This window comes from Meriones unguiculatus, chromosome 3 (genome assembly GCF_030254825.1).
Source record: "Meriones unguiculatus strain TT.TT164.6M chromosome 3, Bangor_MerUng_6.1, whole genome shotgun sequence".
NCBI lineage: Eukaryota > Metazoa > Chordata > Mammalia > Rodentia > Muridae > Meriones > Meriones unguiculatus.
This window is the reverse complement of record NC_083351.1, coordinates 44,829,495-44,835,016: the sequence shown is the minus strand read 5'-3', so window position 1 is coordinate 44,835,016 and position 5,522 is coordinate 44,829,495. Positions and strand designations below refer to the sequence as shown.

At 39.0% G+C, this 5,522-nt stretch overlaps 1 pseudogene; it reads left to right on the top strand.

Moving 5' to 3' along the window:
* Positions 1-4,540: 4,540 nt before the first annotated feature.
* Positions 4,541-5,138, top strand: LOC110539366 (large ribosomal subunit protein eL18-like; annotated as a pseudogene).
* The last annotated feature ends 384 nt before the right edge of the window (positions 5,139-5,522 follow it).

The window sequence follows — 5,522 nt, the reverse complement described above, 5'->3', positions numbered from 1 at the left end:
CTGTCTAGTCATTCCCTGTACAATGATGTATCTTTGTAAAAATTTATCATACATTTTGATTATATATACATACTCACACAGAGACTCTGGATAAAGATATCCTGCCATTCTTGATAAGGGAATAAAGAATCTAGAATCCAGTTAACTATCTTTGGTAATTGTGTTTCTCTTGAAGAAGATAAGAGATAAATAAACTGTAAGTATTCAGAAAATAAAATCACCCACATGAATGTGTACACATTTTTGTTTTCATTTATTCATTCTTCTTTCCAACTAAGAGTATGCTTCAGGTAGAGATTCACATGCAGCAAAAATCTCAGTGAGATATAAAGTAATATATGATGTGATATTCCTGATAAGGAAGGATGTTGTTTTGGGGAGTTGTGTCAACAGTGTTTATTTTATAGACATGGCTAAGAAGACAAGCAGGAAGGTGATTTTTCCATGGATAGCATCAATAGTCAAAGAAGATAGCCGCTCACAAATTAAGTGACTTGCCCATCATCTAGATGAAATCTGCAGATGTAGTGTTACTTTACTATTTTAATATTATGATTCTGAAAATTTTTTATCTGTTTAAAATTATCATTCTATAGTTTTATGTAGATTAACCAGGAAAAGGGTACAGACAAGACTCCAGCTGTCTTGGAGTTGCAACCCATTATGGAGTAAGATCTTTGGTGATGCCATTGCCTTTAAATTATCCATATATCTGTAACTAACTTCTTATACATGTTCCAGGAATTCTGGAAAGAAGAAGCCCTAGAGAAGCAAGAAGGTTCTGAGTTGCTGATTACCTGTAGTTTATCCATTCTTCTACCTTTTAGATAAACAGAATTTTCAAGCTTAGTTAACGGGATGCCAGCCCTTGTTCTCTCATATAGGATGACAGGATGTCTTTCTCCAGAATCTCTGGGTGAGGAGATGTATGTATAATCACAATGTATTTTTTTTTACAAAGATGCACGAACATTTTATAGGGAAAGAGTATTATCCAAAAATATTTAAGTATCTTGTTAAGAGTTATGTCCAATATTTCACTCATACATGCACTCAAAGATTTGTGTGGTTCTGTCTCTGGACTTTGGTGAAAATGATTTTAAGTATCTTAAAAAGAAAGCCAATCATGATTATACAGCGTGACACACTAAGCTGGAGAAGAGAAGATGAAGCAAGTCTCAAACAGGCAGTTATTATCTGTGGAATTGTCTAAGAGGGGGAATTCCAGAGTAAAGAAAGGTTAAAGCAAGACAGAAGAAAGGCTATGAGCCAAAGGAAGCATGAAAAGTCTGCAGAGAAGGTCTATCGTATTAAAACTACTGGAGAGCACAAGGAAGGTTAGAAGAGATTAGTAAGTATGATTTGAGGGAGTCACAGACTAGTCATGGTTGCCTCCACAGTTCACATTATGTATCTGAGTTTACACCCTCTCTTTCTGTTTTACTTTTTTCCCCTGTGATAAAACACCATTATCAAGGCAACTTATAGAAGAAGGAATTCATCTGGGTATTAGGGTTTCAGAGAGTTGGGGTCTATAATGACAGTGACTGCATGACATTTAGGGATGCTATTGACAGCAAGCAGCAGTCATGGCAGCTGGAGCTAGAATCTGAGAGCCGAAGGGTCAGCTCTCCACCACAAACAAAGAGAAGAGGGAACAGACTGGGCACAGTACATGGCTTTGAAACCTCAAATCTCACCACCAGTGATGTACTTCCTTCAGTAAGGCCATGCCTTCTCAGCCTCCCCAAGCAGTGCCACCAACTGAAGAGAAAGTCTTTAAATGCCAGAGCCTATGGGGACATTCATGTTCAAGTCACATCACTCTCACAGAGGCACCTCTCACTCACTATATGGTTATGGTTTCACCATTATCTTTTAAATCTCTTCACTCAAGATCAGGAACTGATTAAACTCCAAACCTCATGTGGTTACATCCAAAATCTGTTCATTTTATCTGTAACATTTAAGCAATTAACAAATTCTTATTGTCAGCTTCCCTTCCTCTCTTTCTTCCTCTATGATTTTTTTCTCCTCTGAGGTCAGGATTTTGATATGTCCTATGATTAATTCATGTTGTATATGAGTTTGAAAAATTTTTTCAGTAGTGAACTCTTATTTTAAAAAATGACATTCTACCTCCAACACAGACAGTTACTACATTCTAAGTTGGTGTTCCAGGCTCAGCTCTCACTGCCCTGTCTACTCTAGGCCTCAGTGGGATCTTTATTTGAAATGAACATAAGCATCATTCTGTAACACATTCAATGACTGTCATTGTTCAAAGATAAGGCCTGACCACAAGACTCCATTGCAGTCTCCATTTCTCTTTTTAAAGCTATTAATATTTTTATTTAACATAACAAATAATGAACTTCACACACGTTATTGAATTCACTCATATTTACCCCTCTACTACCCTGTCTTGTCCCTTCCCCAGTTTCTATCAGTACCCCCTTCTTTCTTTCAAATATTCCCCCTTTGTTTCATACATACATATATTTATTTAAGTGTATGTGTTTTTTTATTCATTCTTCTCTCATATACTGTATCCTGACTGTAGAGTCCCTTCCCTCTTCTCCTCACAGTCTCTTTCCCTACCTTCTCTCTCCCCCAGATCCACACCTACTTTGTTTCCCTTGAGAAAAGGAAAGGCCTTTCAGGGATATCAACCAAATATGATATATCAAGTTGCTGTCATATTAAGGCTGGTTGAAGCAACCCAGTATGAGGAAAAGGGTTCCAAGAGCAGGCAAAAGAGTTAGAGGCAGCCCCTGCTCCCACTGTTAGGAGTCCCACAAGAAGACCAAGCTAAACAACCATAACATAAATGCATAGAACCTAGGTCAGACTCACATGGCTTCCTATTGTCAGTTCAGTCTCTGTGAGCCCCTGTGAGCCATGGTTAGTTGATTCTGTGGACTGTTTTCTTGTGGTGTCCTTGACCACTCTGTCTCCTACAATACTCTCTTTCCCTCTTCACAATTTCCTGAGCTTCACCTAATGTTTGTCTGTGAGTCTCTGCATCTGCTCCCATCAGTTGCTGGATAAAATCTCTCTGATAATGATTATGCCTGGCTCCAGTCTACAAGTATAGCAGAGTATTAGTAGGAATAATTTCATTGTCTTTTTTTTTTTTCTGGTCGTGTTTGGTTTTATCCTAAGCCTGTAGTTCCTGGACCTCCAGGCAGTGTCGGCATGGGTCTTAAGTTGGACCAGTCATTGGTCGACCACTCCCACAAGTTCTGCACCACCATTACCCCAGAACATCTTGCAGGTAAGACAAATTATAGGATTAAGGTTTGTGACTGGGTTGGTGTCATAGTCTCTCTGCTGGTAGCCTTGCCCTTTTACAGAAGATGGCTGGTTCAGGCTCTGTCTATTCCATTACTAGGAGTCTTAGCTAGGATCATTCTTGAAGACTCCTGGGAGTTTTCATTCACTAGGTTTCTACCTCACCCTACAAATGCCCCCCCCATTCCAGTTTTCTCTCCCAATACTCTTGCCCTCTATCCCCCACCAACTGTTCCCCCTGTTCCTATCCCCACCTGTCCCCAGTTCACCCTCTAAATCTATTTTATTTCCTTTCCCCAGGAAGGTCCATGTGTCTCCCCATTAATCTCCTCCTTTTAATTAGCCTCTTTGGGTCTGTGGATTATAGCATGATAATCCTTTACTTTATAGCTATTATCCACTTATAAGTGAGTACAATGTATGTGTATATTTTAAATATGAGTACAGTGTATTCATATATTTTAAATCAAGATTCTTCGTATGAGAGGAAACACAAACTACTTTTTATTCTAAATCTGGCTTATTTTGCTTAGCATGATGTTCTCTGGTTGTATGTTTCTCAAAAATAATGTATGATTGAATGAAACGTAAATATGTATAAACATGTCACATTTTTACTATTCATTTGTTGATGGATATTGAAGCTGATTCCATTTTTTTGGCTATTGGGAATAGTAATATAATAATCACAGATGTGAGATATCTTGGTGGCATGCTAATTTAGATTCCTTTGGGTCTATATCAAGAAGTGATATAGCAGTATACAATGGATTTATGGCCATTCTACTTTTAGGTTTTGTTTGTTTGTTTGTTGTTTTTGTTTTGTCTCTGTTTTAAGTCTTGTGTTTCCCAGCATACAAGCTTTGTTATTGACTATGACTCTGGGACACTCCCTATAATTTCTTTGCTTTGGTCTGGGTTGCTCAATCTTTAGTGAGTAATGCTTTTAGTACATCCTTGCACATGAGATATTATCTAGTGCCTCGTGATAATAGTCAATTGGTCTATCCATTTTCTTATATGTAATCCCACCATTTCTTTTTTGGATGACTTAAAAACTCATTGTTTATCCAAATAAATATCTCTGCTCATGTGAAACATGCATACCTGTCCATTTGTGCATACATGCATACTTCCATAGGTCATGTAACAGACTTGCAGCAGGCATGGAAAAGAAACCTTTAAGAATGTTGATGAGCTTTTCTGGACCTGCCTGAGCAGGTGGTGCCATCATGAATGTGCCATCATGAATGTTGTCATTTGCTACAACAAAGACCAAAAGTCTCAGCACAAAGATTCCAAGAGCCAGGCCATCTACCTGAGACTGCTAGTCAAGCTGTACAGGTTTCTGGCCAGACAAACCAACTCCACCTTCAATCAAGTTGTGATTAAAAAAAGCTATTTCTGAGTTTTACTAACTGGCCACTTCTGTCCCTGTTCTGGATGATCTGAAAGATGACGTTTCTTGGCCAAGAGAAAAAACAGTGGTGGTGGTGGAGATGCATGGTCACAGGTGACATATGGATTTTGGATGTGCACAAACTGCAGGTGTGTGCAGAGTAAGTGAGCAGGAGGGCTGAAGTTCCGTCTTCAAGGCTGGGGTTAAGATCATCAGCTTTGACTAACTGGCTGGAGTCTCCCAAAGTCTTTGGCACCATACTCTTGTTTGGTCCTTGAAAGAGCCTAAGGAACCCCACACAACCATGCCAAACCCTTATGTCTGCTCTAAGGGCCAGAAGTTTGAGCATGCCAGAGGGCCATCTGTTGCCTACAAAACGAGACCCTGCATCTTACTTTTCTTAAGAAAAGCTTTGGATGTTGAAAAGCAAACCCAAAGATGGTGAGCTGAATATGTATCTCCTTGATGTGAGCTTTCCAAAAACCAAGTATATAATCTTGGTCCGAGTAGAGAGAGGTAAATCACAGGTTCATTCAACAGTTACTGAGTCATCTCCTGTTTGCTGTCTGCTCTTTTGGAGTTTCATGCCTTTCAAAAAAGTAGACATTAAGCGATTATAACCATGTAAGAGGAGTGTATTTTAAAGCATGATCAGTTCTAGGAGGAAAAAGACCAGAGAACAAGGAGACAGATAATAGAGACCTAGTTTCGATGGAGTTATAAGAAAAGGCTTTTTGAAGGTAGTGTCTAAGAATGGAAGGGCAGAGCCAACAGAAGTGTGGGAGGAAAAAGGAATGCAGGCAGAAGGACCAGAATAGCAAAGGCCACA